General features: G+C 42.1%; 1 protein-coding gene across 3 annotated transcripts in view; it reads left to right on the top strand.

The window, feature by feature from the left end:
- The first annotated feature begins 306 nt into the window (after positions 1 to 306).
- RBM25 (RNA binding motif protein 25) overlaps positions 307 to 7,437 on the top strand; it is a 35,080-nt gene continuing 27,949 nt past the window's right edge. For 2 of the 3 annotated variants that reach the window (XM_067296529.1, XM_067296527.1), the window contains exon 1: positions 307 to 460. The gene's annotated coding sequence lies outside the window, so the exon portion shown is untranslated. Of the gene's footprint in view, positions 461 to 863; positions 874 to 7,437 lie in introns of those variants that run through there. The other variant, XM_067296528.1, reaches the window with a different exon arrangement.

Raw genomic sequence — 7,437 nt, 5'->3', positions numbered from 1 at the left:
CCCGCAGCCGGCGGCGCCAGGAAGCCCCGGGCAGCAGCGCTCGACCTCAAGATGGCGCAGCATGGGGCCGGCCGCGGAACCGCAGCGCCGGCCCCCAGCAAACATGGCGGTGGGCCAAACGCCTTCTTTCTCTTCCTCGGCCCTTCTAGCCATGGCGCTCTATGGTTGGGCGCGTTATGTCTGGGAGAGGAGCGAGAGGGCGCTCTGGCCCGCGCGGCTCTATGGTCGCGCGGCGCGGGGCAGGTCGGGCCGCTGACGGAAGGGGTGGTTCACATGACCCCAGCGCAGCGCGGCGGCTCTGGCTCGGCGCGGTGTGTTCGCGGCCTAGCGGTGCCCCGAGGCCTCCCAGCGCGGCGAGAGACGGCGGCGCCCCCGCTCCCCAGCCCCATCCCCGGCCTGCGCGTGTAGGAGGGGCCGAGGCGGCGCTCCGGACGCGGCTCCTACCCCCCAGCGAAGGAGGGTGAGCGGCGGAGGGCTGCGAGGGAAGGGGGGGGCAGGGAGGGACGGCGGCGGCGCCTCCGCCGCCCGCGGAGAGGAGGCGCCGCGCGGGGCCGGGCCGGGTCAGCGCCGCTCTACCGCGCGCTCCCCGCCCCCCGGGTGGCGGGAGGCTCCGGTGCCCCGGGCCGGGCCGGGCCTGGGCCTCGGTCCCGGCGGGGAGGCGGCGCGGGGGTGGGAAGGGAGCGGGGCCTCGGGGAGGCGCGGGCGGGCGGCGGGGGGGCCTTCCGCTTCCTTCCCCGGCGCGGGCCGCGGCGGCGCGGGGGGGGCGCCCGCAGCTGAGACTCTGCCGGCGCCTGAAACTGCCCCAGGGCCCGGGGCTGGCCGCCTCTGGGGGCTGGGGGGCTCCGGCTCCTTGGTGCCGGCGAGACGGATCAGGTGAGGAAATGTTCTTCGGTGGTATCACGATGTCCTCAATCTGGGCCGCCGTAGCTCTCTTAAAACATGTGTTAGCAGCTTGTTCTTAAACAATCAGAGTGATTCATCCCTGTCTGTTACAGTTGTGTTGTATGCATTAACATGTTTTTCTCATGATGCGTTCCACAGTAGAAAAGTCTGCCTGAAGGAGAAGGGTTTTTGTTGAAATATGCATCAATAAATATCCTGAACACAACTCTTTTTTTTTTTTTTTGATAGCAGGACTTGCAGGAGATGAAATCTTAGAATTGAATAGTCTTCCCTCTATTCTGATCAAAATGCATATGCCCAAATTTTTAGTTATTTTGTGGGTCAGGAAAGAATTGTTACCAGTACACTGTATCTGTGTTTACAGAAGGCAATCTAAAACAGACTTAAAGAAGCAAGCACAGACCAGTTTCTTAGTTTATTATGAGGGAGTTGTCTTAGCCCTTCACATTTGTCTGCTTCTCTCGAGTGCCCATTCATGCAAGTGTTGCGATGCCATAGCTGTGTTTGTGTTTCAAGAAGAATGAATGAGCAGCAAGGTTAGGGTGGAGAGTCATTTCAACTAGCACTTTACATGGGCACAGAATTAGGAGCAAAACTGAAGTTCTTAATGTTTTGGTGTCATGTTTGGCAGAGCCCCACATAAGGCGTTTTCAGAAGGACACATCTGATGGTTTCAGTAAGCACATTGTGTTTTTAGACACTACAAAATAATGGTTGGGGATGCAACTTACTTGATGGCAGTTAGCGAACACTTCTAGATCATCTCTGACAAGTGTAAGCAAATACTAATTTTGTTTGGTTGGAAATAGGTGTATTTAAAATTTGTATATCTATTTTATCTTGGTATGTGGCTTTTGTGTTTGACAGTGATGCCTTGTGTAGCTTGCAGGCAAATTTAGAGAAAGCTGTGGAGCTGTATGAGAAGGTGTTGGATATTCTTCTCTGAGAGGATCAGCTGGCTTGAAATAAAAAAAAAAAAAGAGTTTTCCTTAGGGTGCTGTTTTCTTCTGTGAGAAGTGTCATTTGTTTATAATACAAGGAGTATCTCTGGTGACAAACTGTAGGTTTGGTTATTTTATATGGCTTGAATGGCTTAAAAATCCATAGACCTTGTATAGAGTGACATAAAAGCCTGCATAATAGCACTAAAAGGTTTATTTATCACATACACTTTCTCCAATTGTTTCTCAAAATGTTTTTGGTGCTCAGCTGAACACTTTGATGTGGTGCAAAACGTATAAAATACTTTGGCATACCTTAAAAGGAATTATTGTTCACTCTGTGATGCTGCATAGATATAGACATTAGAACCAAATACCAAAAACTTATAAGATTCATAATAGAAATTAGCCTTATTCTCAAAAAGCATTAAAACATTTTTATTTATGAGAGCTTTTCTGTGGACACTTCAGTGCAACATAGGCATTCAAATCAAATATGCTGGTATAACATTTCTTTAACCAGTGTAATATTATATTGCGTAGTGTTATAGACCTAAAATAGTCACGGATTCCAAATTTTGTTATGGACTCTTGTAGTAATCCAGACGTTAGGATTATAGTCAAAGCTGGATTTTAGTCAGTTAATAAAAGATTCAAAAATGGTTTACACTTACTGTTCCCTTATTTAAAGAACTAGCTGTTGATCTATTTTGCAAACTTATTCTAGAATAAGTGTAGAGATTTTTGCCATGCTGAAGGATTGAATTGGAAAAATGTTGAAGGTAAGTTAAAATCAGACTTAAACTAGATTAGCCATGATGTCACTGCTGTTTTGACGCATTGTGTATTTATTTTTAAAACACATCAAGCTCATTTATGGTTGCAAGATTACTATGGTTAACTTCAACCTTGTTTGGTATAACTATAGCTCAACAGTAAGTATTGTAACTGCCTGTTTCATATGGACATAACTGTTCTGAAAATGGTTACAAAATGTTTTGCAGGTTCTGTTTAAAAAAAAAGTTACAGCTTACAGAAAGTTATAGATACTAATTAGTTTAATCATGTGACACTGGTAGAAGTAAGATGGCTGCTGTGAGTAGGTGGTACAATTGCCAATTTAAAATACGTTAGTTACCAGTGATATTTAACTAATAAACTTATATTCTGTTTATGACATGTATCTCTGTCACTTTATTAAAAAAAAAAAAAGCAAATCAAAAATAGATTAAAAGACTATTATAACTTTTTTTTATTATTACATGTACTGGCCCTACTGCACTGTTAAAGCTTCTCATATGGTCACTTATTGGGTCTTTTGGGGGCCCGAGATAGTACAGAAGCATGGGATAGCAATGTCTGAATGACTGTAACCATCATTTCATATACTTTGAATTCTGTGCAGTCTCACACACTTCAGTCCAGCCTGCCCTTGGGCTAGCCCTGTGAGCTTGCGTGGTTCTGCGTCAGAGTTAGCATGCGTTTTAGTATTCAGAGCTCAGGTCCAGTAGGGATAGCACTGAGTCAGAATTAATAAGTCTCAGTGGACCTTACCTAACTTTAGAGCCATATGGGTATTTCTCTATTCTCCCAAGTTTTATAAGATTGGTGCAGCTGGCTCTGCATGCAGCTTAGTTCCACCAGGGGGGTTATTAACTCAGAAAAGCAGTGTATAATAGCAACTGAACTCCTTTTGGGCCCAAGTTGAACCTGGACTACTATAGTTGCTTTTGTGTCGTACTTGCCTTAGCTAATAACTCAAGTTGGATTTGAGCTGGTTCTGCTTAGAGTAAGCTTAGATATTTTGCCATCTGAGGCATTGTTAATCTGCAGCTTAGAAAAGCTGCCCAAGGGTAGTAAAGTGTGCACCTACAGTAGTGTGTTAGCTCAGATCAGGAGCATACTTTTGAAACAAGTCTCCCAGTCAGCCCCACTTAGCCAGCTTTTATTCACATTGGTTTGCACTATTACAATGGATGAACTGGATTCCTTTCAGATGAAAATATACTGAAAAATGTGCTCTTACACTGTTAATGGGCAGTCAGTCCACTGGAGCAGACTAGAGCAAGTCTGAAATAAAAACTTCCCCAAAACATGTAGTGTGGACACTGGGGTCTCGGCTCCATCCGTTTTGCTCAAAAGACCTGCTCCTATTGTGCTTCCCTGCTTGCTGATGTAAACATAGCCTAAATTGCCTGTGCTTTGAGTCAGAATCCTGACATAAATCCATCATTTTGAGTAGTATAGATGTCATATTATTGCAGTGTTTGGAATAGTGTTACGCTAGATGCTGACCGTTTTTCTTACGGTTGTATCTTTCTAACTACTGTAAAGATTCACAAAAACTAATCTATCCTTTAAAGTGCTGCTATTTAAGCAGTATTTTTGATAGCTGCATCTTACATTTAACTTTGCTTGAGATAATACTTTGATAAGTCAAATGAGTTTTTTTTAAACATCTCAGGACTGTTTAGTTGCTTGCCTGCTCACTTGAATTTTTGGGGGAAATTTGAAGATCACCACATGCAATACTGAGACCACAATAAATGTGTTGGAGACTGAGCACTGTACTAGCAGAGTGGTAGGACAGTCCACAGAAGTTCAGAATAGGGTTTCTGAGATCTCTGCAAGGGTATTCTCCCTGGACCCAGCTTAGCATCTGTTAACTTTCCGTACTTAACCCTTAGTTTATAGTTGCTTATAAATTTGTGATGCTCTGGCATCTCTGACTGCTGGAAGAGTATGTACTTTTCTTGTATCTTCTCTAAGTGCTGACAGAAAAGTTGTTCTACTCATTTTCCTTCCTTACAGCCTCTTGGTTGCCACAGAGAAGTGCACGCATCTTTCTCACCCTCTGATTTATATCCCTCACTTCTCCAGTGAGCAATTTCAGTCTGGGTACCTGTTGCTGCTCTGTTTTTAATATAACGGAATAGAAATAGAATTAAACTCTTATCTTTGCCAGTTTCATGTTAGTAGTTACACATAGCAGCAAGAAAGACCAAGCCTTTCTTTAATTTTAGTGTCAATGGTCTTCAGTGCCAGAGCAGTTTTCTAGCTGTTGTGAAAATAGCCTTACAAATGTGGAAAAGTTAAGAATATAGTGCTTCAAGCTGATGACTTCTTGAAGCTATACAGATAGCAGTATGTTTCACATATGTCTGACTAGAAAATGGAAAGACTAAAATTGATCTATTCTTACTACCTACCTTGTTCCTTTGAGGAGTAACAATTACTTTGAGTGCTAAACTTCTGCTTTTGATCTCAGTTAAAAAAAAAAAAAAAAAGCTTTGCCGGCTTGTGTGTGTATATGTGTGTATATATATATATATATATAAAACATCCATTAAGCTGGGCATTTTTCAGCATTTTTTAGTTGAAGGAGCTTTTTACCTCTCGGTACCTACACACACACTCCCACCCACCCCAAAATGGTGTCTCAGTTGAAGTGCTTGTCATGGCAAGAGAACCAGCTGCACCTACAGGCAGCCTGGAGAACTACTTCCAAACTGTTGTTTGTTTTACAGACCACTTTTTAATGTCTGGTGGACCTCAGGTTGCGTAACACTGCTGTTGCCCATTTGGAATCAGCTCAAGCCCAATAGTTTATTGCCCTACCATTCTGTCCCAAAACTCCATTGAATTTTGTCCAGTTATCCTCCAGCTTGCAATGTAGATAAGGACTGGGAGCTGCTTAAAGGAATAAGATCTGTTTTCCCTTTTCTAGAACCCTCGATTGTTTTTTTTTGTTTTGTTTTGCAAAAAGATTTAAAGTAGTGATACCAAGGTGGTATCCCACCCAGGCTTCAGATTCTAAAAGAACATCAGCTGATATGCACATAGTCTGAAAAGAAATATAAACCATGTTCTTCCAAATAAAATGTTTTGGCAGTACATCTTGGCAGCTTTTTCTTTGCCCATTTGGTTTAAAAATTGAAGAAAGACAGAAAGAAGGTGTGTATTGAAGCATATTGTTTCTAAAGAACAGAGTGTTTCTGTTTATTATGTTGTATAAAATTGCATCAAATAAGTTTTTATTGGATTGTTGGAGGAATGCTTGCATTTGCTACCTTGTTTCTTCCATCATCTTTGACCTTGTATCACAGGAGTGTTTATCTTTTCTGGTGGAAAGTTGATGAATGCTGTTTTGGGGGCAATTAAGGAACACAGTCACCTTGAACATCTTGTAATTGTCTTTAAAAAGAAGCAAAAGTGAAAGTAGGTTTCCTGATATTCTTTAAAAAAATATTTTCTCTCATTTTCTTCTGATGTTCAGATTTGTCTTTGGTTGAGTTATGCTATAGAGTCATATATGCATTCTTATACTTCTGGAATAAATACTTTCTAGATCTCAAAGGTATTAACCAGCAAATATGTTTGGGCTTCCCTTTCCCTCCCTCCAGCCTGCTATATGTATTTATGTCTCAGTGTTTCAAGTCTATGTGGGAGTAAAGTTTTGCTACATGATTGTCTTACAATTTTTGAGCTCCTTTAAATGTATCTATTAACATGGTAAAGTACTGATTCTAGCTCTTCTAGTATTTAAGAGTTTTGTTAACTGCTCGCTCTTGTACATGTCTGGAAGGCACGTCTGTCTCCAGCAAAGCTTTTGTTTCCTGTTTCTTTTGTGTTCGGTGCCAGGAAGCTGGGAAAAGTATCTTCTAGTCTAGAAGTCTATTTCATGTATCAGAATTTTGTTTATCATAACTCTTTTTCTTGTTCTCAAGGCCCTCTGCCCTGGTTTTGACTTGTGATTGCCTGTTTCAAAAACAGTTGCAGTGAAGATATGATACTGTAGGTTATAATGCAGGCTGTACAGTCCTTTGAGAAACCCAGATGTTTGCTTAGATAGCTAGCTGGACTCCTGTCATCTGTGATACCATCTTTGTGATTGGTATGCACATAATTCAGTATGTCTGAAGCTGCTCTCATGCTTCTTCACTGCAGTGTAAATGTACCCATAGGCTCATGACGAAATACTGGTATGCCAAGTGTGTTTTCACAAGCATAAATTAAAAGATTTAGCTTATGTGTTACCTTCAGCAGTAGTGTTCGTGAGTAGTGCTCCATTTAGTTTCTAGAACTGAGAGGGTCAACCCTTTTTAAAGACTTGACCATGTAAGGCTGATGAGATGATATTGGGAGAAAGAATATATGCCTCATTAGTTTTGTTAAGAGGACTTTAATTTTTTCTTATTGGCTAGTGTCTGTTACAGGGTCAGTAATATGTATATAACAATAACCATCTGATGAGCAAATTATAAAATGTTCTTTACTATCTGTGTTAGCATATCAAGCCTCAGCTCATCAGCTATTGGACAAGTTGAGCTATAGGAGACGCAGGAACTGGGAAGTTAAAAATAAATCAGAGGACCCTCCTCCAAGCTTTTAACTGTCTCTGGGCTGGAATTTGGGAACTTCTGCAATGTCTTTATTATTAAATACAATTCCCATCAATGTTGAGCATCAGGACATCCCAATTCCTTCCCTCGTTATTTCATTCCTCATCTATTTTGTGAGTGATCGTTTCTTGTACAAGAGAACTACTTGGCTTACTGAAAAGTGTACTCCAAGATTACTTCTGTTCTCAGAT

Source organism: Apteryx mantelli, chromosome 4 (assembly GCF_036417845.1).
Source record: "Apteryx mantelli isolate bAptMan1 chromosome 4, bAptMan1.hap1, whole genome shotgun sequence".
Taxonomy (NCBI): domain Eukaryota; kingdom Metazoa; phylum Chordata; class Aves; order Apterygiformes; family Apterygidae; genus Apteryx; species Apteryx mantelli.
Note: the sequence above shows the minus strand (reverse complement) of the source record. Positions and strands in the feature narration are given on the sequence as shown.